The following is a 25,644-nucleotide window of genomic DNA, read 5'->3' on the forward strand; positions in this document are numbered from 1 at the left end:
ATCAAATTGATTCTGCCTTTAATTTGAGTAACATCTGCAAAGTAGAACTTCATCAGTTTTTATTTTGCAGAAGATTCCACAGCAATTTCCTAGGAAGTTTGGAGAGAGTCAAATGATGGTATTTATTCTCCATCTTTCCCAAAAGTGATAGATTCTGCAGATGTAGAAGCCAAAAATGATTTGGCCAGCTCTTACTTGCTAATTCCTAGTTTGGATTCCTGCATTTAATTGCATTAGTGTGCTGACGATTTTCCATTGGAATGACTTTATGAAAATTAATTTGAAGAGGTGTCCAAGAGATCTTGATAAATATTCAAGATACATGGGACAGTATGTCAGAGGTGCTAGCTAATTCTCACTGTTATTTTTGCTCATTTACATCTAACATGTCACCAAGACAAATCTGTCTGTAGCTGCATGTTAATTCTACCATATCACATGTTTCATTTTTCCCATTTCCTTTTCCCTTTGACATATTTCTCTCTGAGTCTTCATTTTTAGAAAGCAGCAACTTGCCCTTTAACTTTGATTGCTAAGCCAACATACAGTATGTGAAACACTTGAGATGTTCATCACTTTGCTTTTAATAGTGAAATGACTGGGATATTGAGTTTTACTGTGGCATTTCAGGACTGAAATCCAAGTAGTTCTAAGTAGTCACTGAACCATCTAAGAAACATGGGAAAAATCTTTAGATTAAAGTGATACTATATTATAATGTAGAGTTATTTTGTTGTCCTTGGCATATTTCGGGGCAAGCTTTCAAACAGAAAATGCACATTGTAAAGAAAAAGAAAAGAAATAAATATTGTATGAGCAATTTCTATTAAAAAAAACCTGTGTGCAGCAGAAAAGTCAGTTGTATTGAGTATTTAGAGATAGAAGACAACAGTTTACAATCCAATCTACTGGAGCCAATTTGTATTCTTCACAAGTATTTAGATGTTTTCTAACATGGCAATACTTAATATGTTTGGACTATCTTCTTGATCAGGGTTAATAAAATATTCTTAGAAAATTTTAGAACATCTGTCCCGGAAATGAATTTAATACCTTTTTTCCTTCTCAAGTTTTTTTCTCAACCCCTAGCTGAGAGAGGTTTTTTTTTTTCCAATCCAGCTTTTCATCTTTTCCTGTACCCTTTTGAAAAAATTGTCCAGCTTTTAAAAAAATAATTTAAGTTGTCCTTTTCATATTCATCTTGCAAGAAACTCCCAGTTCATCTACCATTAAAGTTTGAGTGTCCACTCAGGAAATAAACCTTTGGGAATACAAATTCTATACACACTGGATTCAGAGTGGCCACAATAAATTACGATACACTTGGATATCTACAAGGAATTTCTGCCACCAAGACTTATCAGGGGAATTTACATAGTAAATGGAAGGTTATTCTTTATTTTAGAAACCAAAGTGCAGAAATACAAAGATATAGGTACACTTCCAAGAGAAAAAGTAGAACATAATTGCAAATATTTCAATATGAATTTGTATGAATCTTCTTAATGAGAATTGTTTTTTCCCACCTAACCTTCTCTCCCCACCCCTTAGGTTTCATATTATCTCCTCCATTGGACCTGCTCCCTCAATGGATATTTGGATGGATAGTTTTTTTAACACCCTTTCATTACTTCTTTTAAACTTGATGTTCCTCCAAGAATGGTGATATACCTCCCTCGAACAAATTAGGCCATTTTATTCAAAATAGCCTGGGAAGCCGAAAAACAAATTCTCAAGAGAAGTCTGTGACAGAATAACAGTAACAGAGTTGGAAGTGACCTTGGAGGTTTTTTTGTCCAATCCTCTGCTCAAGCAGAGGCCCCTATACTTTTCAGACAAATGGCTGTCCAATTTATTCTTGATTAAAAAAAATCAAGCCATTTCAGTATTGTTACTCATGAATGACTGCAAACCTGGGCCTGAAAAGCGAACGAGAAGTGTTAATGAATTGGAAATAAGTTATAATGTGCATAATCTAGGACACTGAACAGTATCATTTGTAGTGATCTTACAGCAACTGAATTTTTTAGTTGGTTCATTTTTTCCTAGTTGTTGCAAAGGACAAACACCATTATTGTTTTAACAATATGACTTCCTCCCAACGTATTTGAATCTGTTTTCCTGCAAATCAGACTGCATGATTTAATGTTAATCCTGATTTCATCTCTTGGTGCAGGCAAATGAATTACTTCATTTTGTTTAGCTTCCATAGTTCTTCAACTTGCAGTTCTGCTCCTTGCAGATGAACTTTGACCTCTGACACACACTTCTTTGGATAGTCTGTTCCAATGTTTCATACTCCATGCTTCCCTTGGAAATCTGTTTGCTGTTTCCTTACAGGCTGTGTTTGCACAACACTGTTGCCAAGTCATGGTTAACAGGTGACAGTTCAGAAAAATGAGGATGTCTCCCTCCCTCTAAAAACAAAGGCAAAAAGCCCACTCCAAGCTAAACACAAATCTACTTGACTTAAATGGATCTGCCTTTGGAACTTCATAAATCAAATTGATTTTTTTCCCTGCTGCCTGCAAAGGCAACATTTCAAACTCTGTTTACAGGAGAACTATCTGCCCATATTGTTTCTCTTCTTACAATGAATTTACCTGATGTCTTTGTTTTTTTCCACACTCTTCTTACTTTTTGCAGTTTTTCTGAGAGTTAGCTATGGTCTTGTTGTAGAATTCATCCCATGAAACAGCCAAGCCTTCCTTCTCCCATGGAAAACAGCTCTCTGCTGGTTGTAACCCTGTGGAACCAGATGCAGAGGGACTAAGTAACCATGTAATGGATTCTTAAAGCTATTTTTTTTCAAAACAAAGGCAACCAAGTGTGGACCATGTCTAGCAGACAAGTAATAATAAGGGTGTGTGTTGTGTTCTTCCACTCAACTCCCTTACCAAATTTGCTGGAGGCAGTTCATGCTTTCAAGGATAGTGCTCAAAACTTGAGCATTCCTTCAAAATTAACAGCTTCAAATATTCTCACCATTAATTGTTTCTCCACACCAACACTTTTAGATTTCCAAACAGAATATCTGTTTGGCAGCATCTTCCATCTTTTTGTACAATTTGCAAAACCTAAACATAAAATGCAAATGCACAATTTATCCAGTTTACACAGGTTAATGCATACACTGCCTTACAAACAGAATTATCTGGGTGGTTTTTCGGAAAACATGTGAAGTATTTTCTTTAAAAAAAAACCTCAAAATGCGGCAAAATAAATTCAGAGAAAGCAATCATATCTATTTCTTTGATGATAGGAAGCAGGAAAACAAGTCACATGTTGTAGAGATTCAACATTTTCTAGGATGAGGGAATGTACTTGGCTCTTTTATGGTGTGTTGGGTGCTACAGTCTAAAAATAGGAGATAAAGTCCAATTAGTATAGTTTTATTTATGTTTAATTGTAATTAAATATCATCCATACTTAATCTCCAATTATATATTTAACATTTTTCTTATCATTAAATATTCTATTTTGGTAATTCTTTATTGAAGTGTCTAAGGTTGTGCACAAGCAGGGTATTCCAGATGTGCACCTCTTATTCAATACAATTAATATTCATTGACTTGCTCTGAATTCCTCTCCACCACAAGTCAGACTGAATCAATACAAAGCAGAATGAGTCAGTGGATTCTTGAGACTTTCCAGCTGTGCTCAATGAGATCAGCTGATAATAACACCAAGAGACCTGCTATCAAGGAAAATTAGATGATTGCCTCAGGTAGCAAAAGATAGCAAGTGGAAATGACAACAAGGTGTTGACAAAACTGTGGAGCAGTTTGTGTTCTATGTGATCATAGCTGTTCTCTTTAGTCTATTGCTTTCTACCATCACTGTTGACATCAGATCCATCCACTAGCTCTGTTATTTTTTTACATATCTAACAGATGGTGGTGCCATCTTGTTCCTCACCAGAGATGACAGCTTTGTTCAACTGCCTCATCTTCAGGCTCCTTGTTTAGTTTCCTACTTCATGTTCCTTTGGGTCAGAGAAATGCCCATGTTGTTTGTGACATAGGTTTTTAGTCACAATGATGTTGCTGTTCTTACTCAGTTCTCTAGTATTCTGGCTGGGCAGAAATACAATCCTATAATTACACACATATTCTGATTTGCCTTTGTTCTCTTCATGTTCTCCAAAAATAGGTTAAGCTAATCTGAATCTCTAGGTGTGGATAATCTAGATATAATTTACTGCAGCTGCTGTTTTACCACATAACAGAGGTAAATGTGTACACATATGAAAGATACTGAGATTGACTTGAAGGTCCAGCAACTCAAGGGGGACATCTGATATGGTAGCGATTGCCCTATAGCCTGATATGCTAGTCCAAGCGTGTCAACCATCTATTTCACATACCACCAAAAGTCAACATGCTTTTTATAAAGCTTAGTCATCCACCACAATGCAAAGCCTAACTATAAATTTGCATCACATTATTACATGCTTCAGACATGCAGGGTATTATTTTCTTTATTGCATGATTCCCTAAAGTTATTCTATACTATGAAATCCAAATGGATTGTCCACCACTTTCACATTAAGTTCCAAGAGCTTGAATCTCAGCGGTGGTTTTCCTATTCTGTTCACATGCCAGGACACGAAGTCTTGTGCCAGATAATAGCTATGTTTGGAAACCTGTTCTGCTCAGAGCCACAATTTGGTGGCAAAACTGACTGAAAAGACCTCCAGTCAACATTTAAGAATGGCAAAATAGATCAAGGATGATGTAATTCACAGTGAAGAGATGTCAGTTGGGGAAGAATTCTGGTGATCCTTCTTATATATACCTGCTCAGTTCTACCTTCTCTCTCAATTGCTTTTCTTAATGATAATCAAAGAAATAAAGTAGAAGTAGTTGAAACAGTATGGTTGTTGTTGTTTTTAAAAAAATGAAACAACAAATCTTCCCTATTCAATGTAACACTTCTAACCTGCAAAAAATATCTTTATTTCCTTGAAACTGTTTGATGATCTACAAGTTTCCAGTTGTATGTATCCCAGAATGAATGTATTTACTTCAATCCTCAGAGTTTTGTGAAAACTGAACAGGGCAGTTACAATTCTCAATCCATCCTATTTTGAATATTATAGATCAGGTGCGGTTTTTTTTTTCTTTTGCATAGCTATAATACCCTGATTCAAAGTCAAAAATAATACTTCTGCATTTACATCTTCTTCTCTTGTAGGGATCAAGCTAAATGGTAGGTACAACAGGATTACTGAAAAACTAGATTTGTTCAGAGGACACTACAGGTAATGCGATGGTTTCTAGAAGTGCAGAAATATTTTAACAAAATGGTTAAAAAAATGGAGAGTGAAGAGAGTAGGGGAAAAAAGGGGTGGTGGTGGAGATAAATGGCCTGCCCAGAATATTTCATTAGAGAGCAGAAGTCATGAAGGAGCTGGTGGCATCCTTAAGCATTCCTCTTGGTAAGAGCACTGAAACTTATATCCAGAGTTCTGATATATGCAAGCAATCTGGAACAGGGTTGGAAGAAGAAAATTTGCACTGCAGCTCAACTTGAATGGTTAAGGGCTTCACAATGTTCCCCACCCTTCAAAAGTTTTATAACTGTAACAGTTGCGACATTCTTCTGAAAAAGTATTCTTTTCAAAATGCCCCCTTTGTCACAAAAGTTGCCTGTAAGTTTCACACACCATGAATAGTATTTACAGATGCAATTAGGGTTAAATAAATGTCTGGAAACCTCTTTGGGGCTTTAGCAATTAGTGGAAAGCCTGGTGTGCTCTTGTATTTACAACTTATGACAAGAATTGCCTGCCCTCTGCACTGCCAGCATACCAGCAGAAGCAAATACTGTCAGGAAGGAGGACCACGTCTGGGCTCAGCTTTTCACTTTTCTTTCCCCCCTCCTCCATCTGTTAATTAAAGAGAAAGTAAGTGGGATTAGGCTGGGGGGGATGTGGAGCAGTACTCTGAATAGGATAGCGTTTCACATTGATTATTAAACCCATGCCTTTGTGAAACAAATCCCCACATTCAAAGACAACTTTGATATTTAAAGCTGCCTTGCTAACTTCAGAATCTGGACCTGAGTTTATAGAGACCTATAAATAGCCATTTGACCAGCAACAGAAGAACATTCAGTCTTTTCATTTCCTATTCCCAAGTTTTATGATGTGTGAAACTCACCATGAATACGAGAGACAAAAGATGCCAGCCTAGTGGCCCTTAACAGGAGACCAGGAGGAATAATCGCTGTGGGTCTTCTCTCATCCTCTTTTAGATAACTCAATAGAAGGGTCAAATGTTTCATTTGTCTGTGAAGCATTTAGACAACAGTAAATATACATCAGAGAAGACAAACTTGATCCTATTGAGGTGGCAATATGATCTTGCCATCACTGCTGTATGAAACATTGATTCACAGCTGATGCCTGGACACTCGTTTATTTGAACTATTTGATACATAGTGCTTTAGGAAATTTTGATCCATATGACTTAAACAATTAAAATATCAAAAACTGATTAACTTACTGATGAAAACATAAAGCACACGTGAACATTTCTTGGGAAGTGTGGGATAAGAGAAAAGGACAAGACAGATTCCAAGACAAGCAGCAGGACATCAACAAGATATAATTAATCATGTATGCTCAGGTAAAACACTTATTACAGTCAAACTAAATGCCCTCATTTCTTTTTTCTTTTCTTTTTTATAGCCCTGGGCTTTTGAGGGGATTTCCATCCAAGAATTAATCAGATTTAACCTTTATCAGTGTTTTTTCCAAGGCGAGCTAAATGCTGTCATTCCAATAAGGCAAGTAGACACATATTATTCCAACATTAAGCTATCTGCACTTGGAAGATTTTAAAGTTGAGTTCTTTGAAATATTTTTCTAAGGCTCAGCTGCAGCTGGTTATTTGCTAAGAAAGTCTCTACTTATAATTAATTCAGTTCTTATTAAAGTGTCAACCTTTACTACCTTACATGGCCTTCTGGCCATAAACTACCTGTCCTTTCCGCTGCCAACATTGCCCAGGATTGACTAATGGCACAAATTCCTATTGGAGGTGGAGCTGGCCACATGTGAGAAATTGTTTCAACAACAGCTAATTCTGAAAGACTAAATTCAACAGGTTAGCTTTAGTGTCACAAACTACAATGATGTCAAAATGATGTTGTATATACCATGACTCATTAAAAATATTATATTTTTATTTTTTATTTTATTAAAAATATTATAGACTTAATGAAGTGTCTAACTTCTTGGACCCTTTGGCCTTTAATTTTTGTAGAACTTTTCCAATACAGGGGAAAATAGCACACTGAATTAGGCCTTCAAAATTTCAGACAGCCACTGGATGGCAGCAAAGAGTTTTCTATATGTTCTTGCTGCCATCTACTGGCCTGCCAGTTCTTTGCAGATAAGATATGGTATCCAAGGAGGATGACAAGATTATTCCAGGTTCTAAAGATGCACAAATTGAAGGTACAAACTGATACCAGGATATATATTTTGAAAATATTTCCAAAGCCTACAGAAAGATAGTTATGGAACTGAACTGGGCTAAAGAAATGTCAAAATTTTAGAAAGTGGACTCTACTAAATATGGAACAAGATTCTGCAAAACACATCACTTTAAATATGATTTCAGAAACATCAGAAGTGCTCCCACATTGTTTTTGCTCAAATGCTTTTGCTTCCCTGGGGAATATGGTTTTTTTTCCTGGTCATAATTAAGAAACTATATGAAGCTATTAGGAATTTTAATTGCAACAAGCTTGGATCACTGAATTTGGTCTTTGGGTAACTGGTATGAAAGAATAAACCCTTTTGTAACCATAGTATCTTCATACATGAGTCTCCATGAGTGTAAAGTCTTTTGCACTTGTGATATATGATACTCTGTTTTGATTTTAATTTTAATTTGCATGCATGAATTTATTCTAAGTTGTCCTCTCTTCATTATCTGAAAACCTTTTTTAACCTCTTCCAAACCTTCATTTGGGTGCCTTTGTCTATTTCTAAAAGAGAATTTATTTTGCAGAATTTAAAGTTGAACTTCAACAGACTAGGAAACTGTCCAATGGAGGATAGCTTTAGATCAAAGGTGGGGAACTATGCAGTCATGGGATTCAAGTAATTTAACAACGGGTTCTCTGCCCTAATGATTTCTTCCAACAACCAGTTTACCAAACTGCACAGAAAGTTAACAACCGGTTCTCTCGAAGTGGTGCAAACTGGCTGAATCCCACCTCTGGAACTATGGCCCTTTTATGACTTGTGGACTTCAACTTGTATGCTGGTTCAGGAATTCTGGGAGTTGAAGTCCACAAGTCATAAAAGGACCATAGTTTCCTCACTCTTGCTTTAGATGATGGAGAAATGATAGAATAGCCATATTTCTGAACTGTAGTCATATACATGAGCAAGCAAATTATGGCCCAGAGAGTAGAAAATAAACAAATGGGTTCAAATGACCAGAAAGTTTGAGTCTAAATAAACATTAGGAAGAAGTTGCTGTTAGCACAAGGTTACCGGAGTAAATTGTCTGAATATTATGATCTGAATGGTAAGTTTGGAAAACACTGTCCTTGTCCTCTTTGGAAGCTCATTAGGCTAAAACTGCCCCTTTGCACTTTTGAAGGGTTCTATGTTGCATATGAAAAGCATGTTCAATACACATGGGACTTTTCAGTTACCATATCTGAAAGACTAAATTCAACAGGTTAGCTTTAGTGTCACAAACTACAATGATGTCAAAATGATGTTGTATATACCATGACTCATTAAAATATTATAGACTTAATGAAGTGTCTAACTTCTTGGACCCTTTGGCCTTTAATTTTGTAGAACTTTTCCAATACAGGGGAAAATAGCACACTGAATTAGGCCTTCAAAATTTCAGACAGCCACTGGATGGCAGCAAAGAGTTTTCTATATTTTCTTGCTGCCATCTACTGGCCTGCCAGTTCTTTGCAGATAAGATATGGTATCCAAGGAGGATGACAAGATTATTCCAGGTTCTAAAGATGCACAAATTGAAGGTACAAACTGATACCAGGATATATATTTTGAAAATATTTCCAAAGCCTACAGAAAGATAGTTATGGAACTGAACTGGGCTAAAGAAATGTCAAAATTTTAGAAAGTGGACTCTACTAAATATGGAACAAGATTCTGCAAAACACATCACTTTAAATATGATTTCAGAAACATCAGAAGTGCTCCCACATTGTTTTTGCTCAGATGCTTTTGCTTCCCTGGGGAATATGGTTTTTTTCCCTGGTCATAATTAAGAAACTATATGAAGCTATTAGGAATTTTAATTGCAACAAGCTTGGATCACTGAATTTGGTCTTTGGGTAACTGGTATGAAAGAATAAACCCTTTTGTAACCATAGTATCTTCATACATGAGTCTCCATGAGTGTAAAGTCTTTTGCACTTGTGATATATGATACTCTGTTTTGATTTTAATTTTAATTTGCATGCATGAATTTATTCTAAGTTGTCCTCTCTTCATTATCTGAAAACTTTTTTTAACCTCTTCCAAACCTTCATTTGGGTGCCTTTGTCTATTTCTAAAAGAGAATTTATTTTGCAGAATTTAAAGTTGAGTTCTTTGAAAATATTTTTCTAAGGCTCAGCTGCAGCTGGTTATTTGCTAAGAAAGTCTCTACTTATAATTAATTCAGTTCTTATTAAAGTGTCAACCTTTACTACCTTACATGGCCTTCTGGCCATAAACTACCTGTCCTTTCCGCTGCCAACATTGCCCAGGATTGACTAATGGCACAAATTCCTATTGGAGGTGGAGCTGGCCACATGTGAGAAATTGTTTCAACAACAGCTAATTCTGAAAGACTAAATTCAACAGGTTAGCTTTAGTGTCACAAACTACAATGATGTCAAAATGATGTTGTATATACCATGACTCATTAAAATATTATATTTTTATTTTATTTTATTAAAATATTATATTTTTATTTTATTAAAATATTATATTTTTATTTTATTTTATTAAAATATTATATTTTTATTTTATTAAAATATTATAGACTTAATGAAGTGTCTAACTTCTTGGACCCTTTGGCCTTTAATTTTGTAGAACTTTTCCAATACAGGGAAAATAGCACACTGAATTAGGCCTTCAAAATTTCAGACAGCCACTGGATGGCAGCAAAGAGTTTTCTATATTTTCTTGCTGCCATCTACTGGCCTGCCAGTTCTTTGCAGATAAGATATGGTATCCAAGGAGGATGACAAGATTATTCCAGGTTCTAAAGATGCACAAATTGAAGGTACAAACTGATACCAGGATATATATTTTGAAAATATTTCCAAAGCCTACAGAAAGATAGTTATGGAACTGAACTGGGCTAAAGAAATGTGAAAAATTCTAGGACATTACCCTTCCTCCTGAAAGCTGAGAAATTCTGTTCTTCCTCTTGTTGACCTCAGCCACCCAACTGGTCTTCAGAAGTGCCTCCCAATTCAGCCCTGGTCTACTTCCAGTGTCTTCCTAAGTGGAAAAAGAAATGGCTTAGAGAAACATATTTGTTTTTACTCCTCTGCTAACGGTTTATACTTTCTAATGTAGTTTTGTTAATAAGTAGACAAATTTGCCGTGATATCATTTATTTGTTGCAAGGAGCCTGTTCTGTGTTATCAGTTTTTCTTTCAAAAGCAGTCCCGCTTTTGAAATTGATGGCTGTGGCTAATTCTCAATCCATCCTATTTTGAATATTATAGACTTAATGAAGTGTCTAACTTCTTGGACCCTTTGGCCTTTAATTTTTGTAGAACTTTTCCAATACAGGGGAAAATAGCACACTGAATTAGGCCTTCAAAATTTCAGACAGCCACTGGATGGCAGCAAAGAGTTTTCTATATTTTCTTGCTGCCATCTACTGGCCTGCCAGTTCTTTGCAGATAAGATATGGTATCCAAGGAGGATGACAAGATTATTCCAGGTTCTAAAGATGCACAAATTGAAGGTACAAACTGATACCAGGATATATATTTTGAAAATATTTCCAAAGCCTACAGAAAGATAGTTATGGAACTGAACTGGGCTAAAGAAATGTCAAAATTTTAGAAAGTGGACTCTACTAAATATGGAACAAGATTCTGCAAAACACATCACTTTAAATATGATTTCAGAAACATCAGAAGTGCTCCCACATTGTTTTTGCTCAGATGCTTTTGCTTCCCTGGGGAATATGGTTTTTTTCCCTGGTCATAATTAAGAAACTATATGAAGCTATTAGGAATTTTAATTGCAACAAGCTTGGATCACTGAATTTGGTCTTTGGGTAACTGGTATGAAAGAATAAACCCTTTTGTAACCATAGTACCTGCATACATGAGTCTCCATGAGTGTAAAGTCTTTTGCACTTGTGATATATGATACTCTGTTTTGATTTTAATTTTAATTTGCATGCATGAATTTATTCTAAGTTGTCCTCTCTTCATTATCTGAAAACTTTTTTTAACCTCTTCCAAACCTTCATTTGGGTGCCTTTGTCTATTTCTAAAAGAGAATTTATTTTGCAGAATTTAAAGTTGAACTTCAACAGACTAGGAAACTGTCCAATGGAGGATAGCTTTAGATCAAAGGTGGGGAACTATGCAGTCATGGGATTCAAGTAATTTAACAACGGGTTCTCTGCCCTAATGATTTCTTCCAACAACCAGTTTACCAAACTGCTCAGAAAGTTAACAACCGGTTCTCTCGAAGTGGTGCAAACTGGCTGAATCCCACCTCTGGAACTATGGTTTTTTTCCCTGGTCATAATTAAGAAACTATATGAAGCTATTAGGAATTTTAATTGCAACAAGCTTGGATCACTGAATTTGGTCTTTGGGTAACTGGTATGAAAGAATAAACCCTTTTGTAACCATAGTACCTGCATACATGAGTCTCCATGAGTGTAAAGTCTTTTGCACTTGTGATATATGATACTCTGTTTTGATTTTAATTTTAATTTGCATGCATGAATTTATTCTAAGTTGTCCTCTCTTCATTATCTGAAAACTTTTTTTAACCTCTTCCAAACCTTCATTTGGGTGCCTTTGTCTATTTCTAAAAGAGAATTTATTTTGCAGAATTTAAAGTTGAACTTCAACAGACTAGGAAACTGTCCAATGGAGGATAGCTTTAGATCAAAGGTGGGGAACTATGCAGTCATGGGATTCAAGTAATTTAACAACGGGTTCTCTGCCCTAATGATTTCTTCCAACAACCAGTTTACCAAACTGCTCAGAAAGTTAACAACCGGTTCTCTCGAAGTGGTGCAAACTGGCTGAATCCCACCTCTGGAACTATGGCCCTTTTATGACTTGTGGACTTCAACTTGTATGCTGGTTCAGGAATTCTGGGAGTTGAAGTCCACAAGTCATAAAAGGACCATAGTTTCCTCACCCTTGCTTTAGATGATGGAGAAATGATAGAATAGCCATATTTCTGAACTGTAGTCATATACATGAGCAAGCAAATTATGGTAGAAGTAGAAAATAAACAAATGGGTTCAAATGACCAGAAAGTTTGAGTCTAAATAAACATTAGGAAGAAGTTGCTGTTAGCACAAGGTTACGGGAGTAAATTGTCTGAATATTATGATCTGAATGGTAAGTTTGGAAAACACTGTCCTTGTCCTCTTTGGAAGCTCATTAGGCTAAAACTGCCCCTTTGCACTTTTGAAGGGTTCTATGTTGCATATGAAAAGCATGTTCAATACACATGGGACTTTTCAGTTACCATATCTTTGCCAAGAGCACTATACCATTGTCCATCATGGCATCCTTCCAAGAAAGAAATAAAGTGGGCCTATTTCCATTAAGATATCTGAATAGCAATCTGAAGTAGTGCCACAAATGTAAGCAGTTGGATTTTGGGTGGTGGTGGTGGTGGTGGTGGTGGTGGTGGAGATAAATGGCCTGCCCAGAATATTTCATTTTAAATGTATTTTAAATTTATTGTGTACCTATGTGTTTTAATAAGGCTGTACACCTCACTTGGGTGCCGCGGGGTCGATTCTCCCTTTGTTCAACATCTATATGAAGCCGCTGGGTGAGATCATCAGTGGCTTCGTGTGAGGTACCAGCTGTACGCTGATGACACCCAGCTGTACTTTTCCACACCGGGCCACCCCAATGAAGCTATCAAGTGCTGTCCCGGTGTCTGGAAGCCGACGGGTCTGGATGGGGAGAAACAGGCTCAAGCTCAATCCTCCAAGACGGAGTGGCTGTGGATGCCGGCATCCCGGTACAGTCAGCTGAGTCCGCGGCTGACTGTCGGGAGCGAGTCATTGGCCCCGATGGAAAGGGTGCGAATTTGGGCGTTCTCCTGGATGCTCGGCTGTCTTTTGAGGATCATTTGACGGCCGCCTCCAGGAGAGGCCAGTTCGCCTTTCTAGACCGGGATGCCTTGTGCACAGTCACCACGCCCTTGTGACGCCTCGCCTGACTACTGCAATGTTTCTACATGGGGCTCCCTTGAAGGGCATCCGGAGGCTGCAGTTGGTCCAGAATGCAGCTGCTGGTGATAGAGGAGCCCTCGTGGCTCCCGAGTGACACAGGCTGCACTGGCTACCTGTGGCCTTCCGGTGCGCTTCAAGGTGTTGGTGAACGCCTTTAAAGCGCCCATGGCATAGGGCGGGTTAGGACCGCCTGCTGCTACCGAATACCTCTCACCGACCCGTGCGCTCTCACAGAGGGACTCTCAGGGTGCCGTCGGGCGACAGTGTCGTCTGGCGACACCCAGGGAAGGGCCTTCTGTGGGGCTCCCGCCTCTGGAACGAGCTCCCCAGGACTTCGCCAACTTCCGGACCTCAACCTTTCACGCGAGCTCAAAACGTACTTATTTATCTGCGCTGGACTGGGTTAGTTTTTTAAGTTATGGGTTTTTAATGGTGATTTTATAGTTTAGGGTTTTATATCGGTCGTCTGACCGTTTTTAGTTTTAAATTGGCCGGTTAAATATTTCATTTTAAATGTATTTTAAATTTATTGTGTACCTATGTGTTTTAATAAGGCTGTACACCGCCCTGAGTCCTTCGGGAGAAGGGCGGTCTAGAAATCTAATAAATAAATAAATAAATAAATAAATACTATAAAAGGAAAAAAACATTTTCCCTTCTCAATTTTTCTTTATTAAAAGTAGATCTCATAAGATGTCCCATTGGATTGGCTTAGTGAATTGATTCTCCATTCCATTTTAATTATCCCCCAAAAGAATGAATTAAATTATTAAATTAAATTTAAATACCATTAAAAAGGATGTCAAAACCCAGCAATTTTGTAGTTAGGGAAACCCAGGCAAACTGTGCTTCAGAACAAAATTAGTTTTACAATTGTTTCATTTATTTTGTTATTCAAGACTCTTGTAGGAATATGGAATCACAGCAGATGACTAATGCCATGAAATGTATCCTAAGTAAATTGAAAGCATGGAAAACAATGACCAAAATATGCAATCATTGGATGGCTGACTAAGCCACAAAAACCACTTAAATTAGTATATGTGCTGAGGCTAATGGGATAAGTAGGCAAGTGGATATGAATAGTTACTCTGTCTGCTCCACAGAATACACTGCACAGCTAGAAAGAAGAGATACTCATGAAGCACATTGAAAAGCTGATGTTTACTCAAGGCACTTCTACGAGTATGTAACTGAAACTATTTCTTTTCTCAACAATAACTTTCAAGTCCTGTGAGTCTGACTCTTACCCAACCTGGTGCTATGAAAATGCTTTGGATAACCTGAGCTTGAGTAAGCATGATCAATGTTAATGGGTTATAGAAAATATTTGAAGGGCATCAGGATGGGAAAGTTTTGGATTGATTGGATGTTTTGGAACAGGAGGTGAAACCAGGATATGGATCTATCATAAACACAGGAAAAGTGGTAGATGCTTCAGGTAGATGCTTCAGAAAGTGAGGAAAACTCACTTGGAGGAAGAAGCATTGCACCCAGCATCGTTTAAGGAGTGTTTGCTGACTGGTTAGTATCTAGTTTCTTCTTCTTGTGACCCAGGCCCAAGTAGGTAGCAGGAAACTCAGTCAGTGTAAAAACAAACTTTATTAGAACAGCTGAGAATTAATTCATTCTCAGCATAGTCCAACTAAATTAAAGCAAATTCCCCCCAACACAATTCCTCAGTCCTCTCACCAACCTTGGTCCAATTAGGCGAACTGCCAAAGGCCTTTCTTGGCAAAAGTTCAGAAGACACTGATACAAAACAAATGCAACAACACAAAGCTATCAATGTTGTTTTCCGGCAAAGAGCCCAAACGCCTTTGCTGGTCTTTTAAGCCTTAAGGGAGGGGCCAATCATCTCTTGGCCCTACTCTCGAGTCATCCTCTTTACTTGAGCTGCTGCTGCCTTCTGGCAGTGTGCATTCTCATGCATGAATTAGGAACAAGCTCCTCCTGTTCCTCTGCCTCACTACTGTCAGCCTCTGGAGGCTCTGGAGTCCGCAACTCACTCCCTGATGGCCCTGGCCCCACCTCTGCCTCTAACCCAGAGCCCTCATCTGGGCCTTCCCCAGCCTCCAGGACTGGCCCATGTTCTTCCTCAGCCTCATCGCTGTCTTATTCCATTGCCAGCTCCGCAGGCTGCTGGCAGATCAAAACACTTGTTTTTTTATTCTGCAGTAAATGCCAGGGATTGTTCTTGATGATCCATCATATAGATCTCTACTGGACATTCACCATTCAAACTTGTGCATTGATATAGGAAGCATTCATATGTTGTTTTAGGGTGTACACCATATTCCCATGTTTTAATTCATCGTATCCTTAGTTCACATTCTCAAGCTGATTTCTACTTAAGAGCTGTAATACCTGTTTAAAGGACTTTTTCATTCAGTATGTAGGAAAATTGATGTCACAAAGAAATTCCACATTACAGAGATATCCCTTAAACGAAGTATTTCTTAAACAGGCTAGTTTTAGGGGCCAACCCACAGTATGCACTGAATTTAGATTGGTACACTATGCCAGGTTCCTGTTGAAAATCAAGTCCCCACTCCTAATCATATCCTGAAAGGTACAGTTACTGCAGATAGTGCTTCCAGAAGATGGATTTTCTCTAAGAAATTAAGACAGAATCCCAGTCTGCTTTTGAATATATTCCATATCCTGGGTACATTCCAGTTAGTTGCAGCTGTTTTCTTTCCAAAATGAAACTGGGAAGTTTTATGCATTTATTTTAGACAGTAGCTTGGCCACCATAATGGTCCTACCCACTCACTTTCTGAATTTTATTATTGTTGGAATTTGCAGCTGCCTATGTGGTGCAATCCTTTGTGAAAATGTACCAGATTTTTGTAAGATTATTTACTAATCACATTTCCCCCCCCTGTGGCTTTCTGTGGATTATAGAGCATAAACTAAGAATAAGAATAAGTGACCATGTGGGATCATCTTGAGAAATGAACTGTTGAACTGATCCGCACAGAAATTAATTCACTGCAGAATGAATTCCCCTAAAGACCTGATAGTCCCTATTGTCCAGTCATTTGGGTATTTGCCAAGTTTCTTGGCTGTTTATAACCTGAGGCCATATTTTCTGAAGAATTAGTTTTTGTAATACATGTATTCATTAAAAAAGAATAGATAAAGTCTTTTATAGTATGGATTTGTACTGTCAGTCCAGAAAGATAAGGATATTCCGTGAACATAAGACCTCTCACCTAAAAATAAAACTGCTGTGGGGCTTATCTCTAGGCTGGGGGCAGCATTTTTTTATACACAGGAGAGCAACAGGGAGAGAAGGGCATGTCCCCCCCCCCCGCTTGCACCCTAAGAATGACCTTGGCCTGATGTAATGTTACAAACTGTTACAAACAAGAAATTGCCATAGACAACATAAGATCTCTTTCTTGAGAAGAAGGACTCAAACTAGTAGAAGAGAGCAATGTTTGTTTTGCTTTTTCTCTCTCATTCACATGCACACTCATGCTATTTAAACACAAGAAAAATTGAAATCCAGTCAATTAGGTCCATGATTAAGAAAAGATGGAGAACACAAACCATGCTTTTAAAACTCTATGGAATTTAATATTTGATAAATTATAAGGTGAAAAACACCCAAAACTCCCCCAACAAAATGACCAACTATCTCAAGATAAATAGGTATTGGTTACCACCTTTAAAGCGCTCCATGGCTTAGGACCGGGCTACTTACGGGACCGCCTACTGCCGGCCTCTATCTCCCAGCGTCCGGTGCGTTCCCACAGAGAGGGACTCCTCAGGGTGCTGTCAGCCAAACAATGTTGACTGGCGGCCCCCAGGGGGAGGGCCTTCTCTGTGGGGGCTCCTACCCTGTGGAAAGAGCTTCCCCCCCGGGCTTCGACAACTACCTGACCTTAGGACCTTTCACCGCGAACTTAAAACCTATTTATTCCATATGGCTGGACTGGCCTGATTTTAAATTTAAAATTTTAATTGTGGGTTTTAAATTGTTGTAATTTGTATCAGGTGTAATGTTATTTTAAATTTCTGGCATACTTGAATCAGTTTTTTAAGGGTTGTTTTAATTATGGTGTATGTTTCTGTTTGTATTTTATTTGCCTGTTCACCACCCTGAGTCCTTCGGGAGAAGGGCGGTATACAAATTAAAACATTATTATTATTATTATTATTATTATTATTATTATTATTATTATTATTATTATTATTATTATTATTATTATTATTATTATTATTATTATTATAATACCCCATGCTGTGTTATCAAGCATAGTGTGTCCCCATGGTACTGAATATCTAAGGAAACAGTAGGAAAATTCTGCCATTTGTGCTTATTTTAAGAGCCATGGTGGTGCACTGGTTACAATGCAGCATTGCGAGGCCAACTCATTGCTCACTCCAGGAGTTTGATGCTGAAGGGCTCCAGATTGACTCAGCCTTCCATCCTTCTGAGGTTGGTAAAATGAGGACCCAGATTGTTGGAGGCAATATGCAGACTCTGTAAACCACTTAGAGAGGGCTGTAAAGTGCTGTGAAGTGGTAAATAAATCTAAGTGCTATTGCTATTGCTATAACATGCTCTCTTTCCTATTTCTCCTTCACAGTTCTATGTATAACATCACTGCATACTCTAACAAGATCATAATTAAATAATTGACAAATGTATCCTGTTTACTAAGTAGCTTCAGTTAACTTTGAAGTTGAATTCCATTTTTTCTTTCAGAACTTATTCAAAATTCTAAAAGTGAATCAAGATGCCAATCTGAACCTTTTAATTGCAAATCCAGTTCTTAACTTTCTTACTTTGTTGGGAACATTCCTTTCTTGGACTGTGTCTTGTAAAATAATTTGCTCTATATCCCTTCAGACTTTACATTCCTTACTCCACCCTGCTCCCACATCTAGTCTTAGCTTTGCTGAGAAAAAACAGTTGCTCTCACATGTAGGAGACCAAGCTTGGAAAGGCATCATCAAGCAGTATGATTTGGTTTTAAAAATGGAGTAAGTTGTTAGCAATAGCACTTAGACTTATATACCGCTTCATAGTGCTTTACAGCCCTCTCTAAGTGGTTTACAAAGTCAGCATATTGCCCCCAACAATTTGGGTCTCATTTTACCCACCTCGGAAGGATGGAAGGCTGAGTCAACCTTGAGCCAGGTGAGATTAAAACTGCTAAACTGCAGCTAGCAGTCAGCTGAAGTAGCCTGCAGTACTGCACTCTAACCACTGTGCCATCTCGGCTTTTGGTTAGAGAGAAGAATGGCTTGATTTGAGAGCAAAAAGGAAGAAAAAGAATGTTTAGTGTCCAATTTATTGTTGCAGTTAGCTAATTTTATTTTATGATAGTTTGAATTTATTGTATTGACACATTCCTTTCTAGGAAATATCCAGTGAACACCATGAATTATGGAATTTTGTGGAGATATTTCCAGGAGAGTTTGACTCAAGATACTCCTTTTGATCTGATTGCTGCGTATCATCAATATATTTTTCACTCCTAGTGATCACAGGGAGCATTTCTATAAAAACCTTCAGAATCAGTAAACACCTATTAGTTAATAGCAGTCAGAACAGATTTGTTCTGCGCATGCGCAAGATGGCGCAGCGTTGAAGATCCGGCTCCGGCGTTTGTGGGGCCCTCCGAGGATGGCTTTATCCAAACCGCCGGTCTAGCCGCCTGCTGCCCCGACCTGGATTGTCATCAGAGCGGCAGCCGTGGAGAGAGGCTTTTGGTCTCTTTTGAGCCCACGGCTGCTGAGAACGGGGTCGGGTAAGCAGTCGGCGAAGTTACGGCGGCCATGTTTTTTCGGGCCTGAGGGCGGGGACGTTGATTCGGCGTTTTCTCGGCCGTTTTTTTTCCGGCCGATTTTTTAATTTTTCAGCTGGCTCCTGCGGTTGGCGTCGGTCTTGGCTGGCTTGGCCTGGCTTTTTATAGCTGGTCTGCCTCCCGTTTTCCACATCTGACCTCTATATTTTCATCTGACTGTTACATCTTATCGGCTTGGTGGCGCTGTGCCGTTCGGGTTCGGACCTTTGTTCCGACCTGGACGATGGCGACAGCGACTGAGAAGTTCCATCTGTTTCCGCCCAAGTCGTCTGTGCCTTTTCCCTGCCGCCAGATTGTGACCATGGCGTCTCTCCTATCCTCCAGCCTCTCGGAGAGGCTCAACCTGTGGGAGAGGTTGGGCCCCTCGGTAGGAGAGGTTTGGAGCGTCCGGGCCTCTGCACCGGGTGAGGATGCACTAGGGGGTGCTGGATTTGAAGGGACCCCTGGATTGTGTGTTCTATCCTGGATTGGAGGTGGTGGTGGTTGGAGGATAGCGGGAAGGCGATGGAGGTGCGATGGATTTGCCTGCCTGGAGACCCTCGTTGGACGGTTAACATCTGCTACGCCTTTTCTGGCCTTATTGGTATCCTTGGCCGGTCGCTGGCCCTTTAGGCCTATTGGAAGATGCAGGAGACTTAACAGCAGCCGATATTGCCTATGACTGGAGTAACCCCCTCTCCACCTTTTCTATCCCAGGATGTTTGGTCTCAGACCTTCGACAGACTACCATCTGGACTGTTTGTGGTTTTACTCTGGGTCTGCCCTTATTGGGATTACCAGCATGCTGGTTTAGTATTATCATCATTTATCATCATTTTAGGCCTATTTCAATCTCTATTTGGATAACATCTTTAATCTTTGCCATCTTTTTTATCCCTCGAGTTTGGACCCTTTCACGATCTTATCTTCTATTACGACGCTATTCTTCTGATGAACTCTTGCAGCTGTGAGGTGCCCCGCCGCAGAAATGGCCTCCACATTATCGAGGGCCGGCCTCTATGACGGGTTTTGGGACCCACAGAGGTGGCATAAAAAAAAAGAACCTGTGGGGTTTTGTAGATAGGTTTTTAATAAGGGTTTTTAAAGGGGAGGGTAGTGTCAGGTAGGGGAAGAACCTGTCGGGTTTTTAAGGAGGGTGTTAAAGGGTTTTTAAGGGGAGGAAATTGATAGGTTTGGGTTGGGGTGGTGGGAGGGATTTAAGGGCGGGTGTTGGGGGAAACCCGCCGGGTGGGAGTCCAGTTCCTGCGCATGCTCGTGGCGGGGGGTTGGTGGGTCCGGGGGTCATGGGGGGGGTTGGTGCTCCATTGGTTGAGGGTGGTGACATTTCCACGGTTAGGGGGAGGGGCAGATATGGCGGAAGTGGGGGCTCACATCGTGTTAGGGGGGCGCGCGCTCGATGTCTGCAGGCGATCGCGCGCCCCGAGCCCTCAAACTTCTCCCGGTTCCCGGATGGTCAGGACCCTCAGGGGCCTGGCCTTCCGCTGATGTTGTGCAACGACGGTCCGTGGCCAATAAGGCCCCTAATCCACGATCTTATTCAGGGGGGTCCCGCGGACCTTATGGGCGTTACGGAGACCTGGCTGGGCCCAGAAGGGGGCGTGCCCCTTGTTCAAATGTGCCCGCCGGGTTTCCGAGCATTCCATCAGCCGAGGGGCCAGGGTAGGGGTGGTGGGGTGGCGGTTGTGATTAGAGAGAGTCTAGAGCCGAGGGAGACCACTGTGCCTCAGATTGCCGGGTGTGAATCCCTTTGTGAGATGGGGTCATAGATGTCAGATGGGCTTGCTGGTCGTGTACCTGGCTCCTTGCTGCGTGACAGCTGCCCTGCCTGAGCTCCTGGAGGTGCTTGCTGGGGTGGCAGTTGAGACCCCCAGACTTCTAGTCATGGGGGACTTTAACTTGCCATCTTCCGGCTCGTCATCGACAGCTGCTCGGGAGTTCACGGCTTCCATGACGGCCTTGGACCTGACTCAAGTAGTTGATGGCCCTACTCACATTGGGGGTGGCACTCTGGATCTGATTTTTATCTCTGGTCAGTGGCTGAGAGATCTGGATTTGAAGGAAATAGTTATTGAACCTCTGTCATGGTCAGATCACTCTCTTCTTCGCCTGGACTTTCTGACCGCCACTCAACACCGCAGGGAGACGGAGCCAGTACGCTGGTTCCGTCCCAGGCGCCTGATGGACCCTGAGAGGTTCCGGACGGAGCTTGGGCCATTTCCTGAGGGTCTGGCTCACGACACGGCTGAGGAACTGGTTGCGGCCTGGGAACGGGCCGCGGCGGGGGCCTTAGATCGTGTCGTGCCTTTGCGGCCTCTGACCCGGCGCAGGTCCCAAACGGCTCCTTGGTTCTCCGAGGAGCTGAGGGGGATGAAGCGCCGGAGAAGACGCCTGGAGAGTTCTTGGAGGTCCAGCCGCTCCGAGGCTGATCGGACACTAGTGAAGTCCTATACTAGGACTTACCTAGTGGCACTGAGGAAGCGAGGCGTTGCTCGCCTCCTCCCTCATTGCGCCGGCAGATAACCGCCCAGCCGCCCTGTTTGGGTGACTCGTTCCCTCCTTCATCAGGGGAGCGGGATGACCCGTTGCAGGGACGTGCTGAGGAGTTTAACGGTTATCTATACGATAAAATCGCTCAGCTTCGGGACGGTTTGGACCAAAATTGCAGTGGCCCAGGGAGGCGTCCGAGGTGGTCTTGGTGATATTTTATGGGATGAGTTTGACCCTGTGGCTCCGAGGACATGGACAGGTTGTTGGGTAGGTTGAATGCCACCACATGTTTACTGGACCCGTGCCCTCCTGGCTGGTGCTGGCCACCCAGGAGGTGACACGAGGCTGGCTCCAGGCAATTACGAGCGCTTCCTTGGTGGAGGGAGTCTTCCCGGCCGCCTTGAAAGAGGCGGTGGTGAGACCCCTCCTCAAGAAGCCTGCCTTGGACCCAGCTGTTTTAGGTAATTATCGTCCGGTCTCCCACCCGCCGCGCGAAGGTTGTAGAGAGTATGGTGGCATATCAGTTTCCTTACACCTGGATGAAACTGTCTATCTAGACCTGCTCCAGTCCGGTTTCCGGCCCGGTTACAGCACGGAGACGGCTTTGGTCGCGTTGGTGGATGATCTCTGGAGGGCCAGGGATAGGGGGTGTTCCTCTGCCCTGGTCCTATTAGACCTCTCAGCGGCTTTTGATACCATCGACCATGGTATCCTGCTGCGCCGGTTGGAGGGATTGGGAGTGGGAGGCACCGTTTATCGGTGGTTCTCCTCCTATCTCTCCGATCGGTCGCAGACGGTGTTGACGGGGGCAGAGGTCGGCCCGAGGCGCCTCACTTGTGGGTGCCGCAGGGCCGATTCTCTCGCCTTTGTTCAACATCTATATGAAGCCGCTGGGTGAGATCATCAGTGGCTTCGTGTGAGGTACCAGCTGTACGCTGATGACACCCAGCTGTACTTTTCCACACCGGCCACCCCAATGAAGCTATTGAAGTGCTGTCCCGGTGTCTGGAAGCCGACGGGTCTGGATGGGGAGAAACAGGCTCAAGCTCAATCCTCCAAGACAGAGTGGCTGTGGATGCCGGCATCCCGGTACAGTCAGCTGCAACCGCGGCTGACTGTTGGGGCGAGTCATTGGCCCCGACGGAGAGGGTGCGTAACGGGCGTCCTCCTGGACGAACGGCTGTCCTTTGAAGATCATTTGGCGGCCGTCTCCAGGAGAGCTTTTTACCAGGTTCGCCTGGTACGCCAGTTGCGCCCCTTTCTGGACCGGGGTGCCCTATGCACGGTCACTCACGCCCTCGTGACGTCTCGCCTGGATTACTGCAATGCTCTCTACATGGGGCTCCCCTTGAAGGGCATCCGGAGACTGCAGTTAGTCCAGAATGCGGCTGCGCGGGTGATAGAAGGAGCCCCTCGTGGCTCCCGGGTGACACCTATCCTGCGCAGACTGCACTGGCTACCTGTGGCCTTCCGGGTGCGCTTCAAGGTGTTGGTGACCACCTTTAAAGCGCTCCATGGCATAGGGCCGGGCTATTTACGGGACCGCCTTCTGCTACCGAATACCTCTCACCGACCCGTGCGCTCTCACAGAGAGGGACTCCTCAGGGTGCCGTCAGCTAGGCAGTGCCGCCTGGCGACGCCCAGGGGAAGGGCCTTCTCTGTGGGGGCTCCCGCCCTCTGGAACGAGCTCCCCCCAGGACTTCGCCAACTCTCGGACCTTAGAACCTTCCGTCGTGAGCTTAAAACACACTTATTTAGGTGCGCAGGACTGGACTAGGTTTTTTAGATTTTTAAATTTTTGAAATTTTAAATTTTATATTGATTTTAATTGGTTTTGGTAATCAGGCTGGTTAGAATAAGTTTTTTATTAGTGTTTTAATCTGTATTTATATGTTCTTTTTATATGCCTGTTAACCGCCCTGAGTCCCTCGGGAGATAGGGCGGTATACAAATGTGATCAATAAATAAATAAATAAATAAATAAAGTGTGAAGGGTGAATTTAAAACTTAAAAAATGGCTAAAGTACTTAATTTGGTATTCAGAAAGTTACTATTTGTATATAAGTATCTGGTTCACTGCCTGCCTGCCTGCCTCTCTGAGTCATAATGATTTGTAATTTTTTTCTAAAATTCTTTAAGGATTTGCTTATGGTGAGCAAAGTTTATTTTTCTGGTAACAGAACACATACAAGAATAAAGAGAGCCGGCTGGTGTGGTTTTTAAGGCATAGAAACTGGGAGAGTGTGAGTTTTAGTTCCACCTTAGATACAAAGCCAGTTAGATGATACTGGGTCAGTATAATATATATGATATATATGCACATCAGTGGTGGATTGCCCCCGGTTTGCACCAGTTCTATAGAGCCAGTAGTAAAACCAGCAGGAGGCTCCGCCCACTGACCTGAATTTCATCAAAAGTGATCAGTGCATCGCGCGTGTGCACGAGGCGAACCGGTAGTAAAAGTACCGTAAGTAAAAGTAGAAACCATCCCTGATGCACATGTAATATATACATATATATTACCAGTTACTCAGCCCTAGGAAGAAGGCAATAGCAATCCACTTCCAAAAAACTTCCCCAAGAAAACTGTAGCGACTTGTCCAAGCAATCTCTAAGAATTGGGGCGGGGGAGAACAAAAGGTTTCATAAAGATTAGGTAACTCACAAAAGGAAGTTTCATTTGCAACCCTTTTACATTAGATATAATGTGTAATGGAGGGTAAGCTGAGTTCAAATGGTTAGAATCAATGAAAAGAGAGAGGATTACAATATATTAACTTCTATACAGATTTTTATATTTAAAGGAGAAGCAGTAAAATGAATGGAACTGAAATCACTCATGACTAACCGATTCCAGTTTCAATGAGCTTCATCAGTTTGTTTTAAGCATGACTGAGTTTGGTTCTAATTCAATATTGAGAAGGAATCTCTGCTGAAATCACAAAGCATGAATGCAGTGTAAATAATTGCACAACACTTCTTAGTCAACTCAAGAGATAAACATGTTGAGATTTCTCAGGAATTTGTTTTTATGGAACAAATGTGGGTTAGTGGAAGAGCATTTGTTTAATACAAACTAAGTCAGTTGTTCCATTTCACATTGGTATCGAGAAATTAATATTTTTTAAGTGGCAGAATGAGAAGAAATTTTAAATGAGATTCTTGAGTACACAGAGCTGGCCTAGTTGGGCCAATTTTATATAAACTCTTCTATTTCTGATGTTGAATGTTGCTATTGTATTAAACTTCAGACTCAGCATTAATGGAAAATACCTTTTCCAGATTTGGAAAAGCTGGTCTACAGGGTTGTGGGGGGGCTTCAAGGTTTGCAAAAAAGGTGGGGGGGAAGGTGGGGGGGAATTACAATATCATTAGAAAAAAAGAAAGAAATACAAGGTGTATAAAAAATAGTCAAATTAGGATTGAGTTTACTCAGTAACAAGAATACCAATTGCCTGTTGTGGAATTTGGGAAATTAAGAAAGAAGATAAGGTGTGAAATACAGTACGAGTATATTATATAATGCAATGCTTTGTTGCAAGTCTTATTTAAATTTCTTTTAAAAGCACTTCTGCAGAAATGCCATAATTGTTCTATAATACATGGGCATCCTAGAACATATCTGAAAATAAAAAGTGTTCTCTGATCCATTATTATGATCCACTCTAGAATTATTGCTTTTTCTTGCAGACAATAAGTGTATTTTAACAATGAATGATGTATGGATTATAAAACAGTAGACAGGAAACTGCCTTATCACAAGTCACACTCTTTGTTCATTTTGTTTAGCATTGTTAATTTCACCAGAGCTTCAGCCAGAAATCTCTTGCTCATCACTTGATATCTGATCCTTTCAAAGCAATGCCAAAAAT

The sequence above is a fragment of the Ahaetulla prasina genome, chromosome 1 (genome assembly GCF_028640845.1).
Source record: "Ahaetulla prasina isolate Xishuangbanna chromosome 1, ASM2864084v1, whole genome shotgun sequence".
Lineage (NCBI taxonomy): Eukaryota > Metazoa > Chordata > Lepidosauria > Squamata > Colubridae > Ahaetulla > Ahaetulla prasina.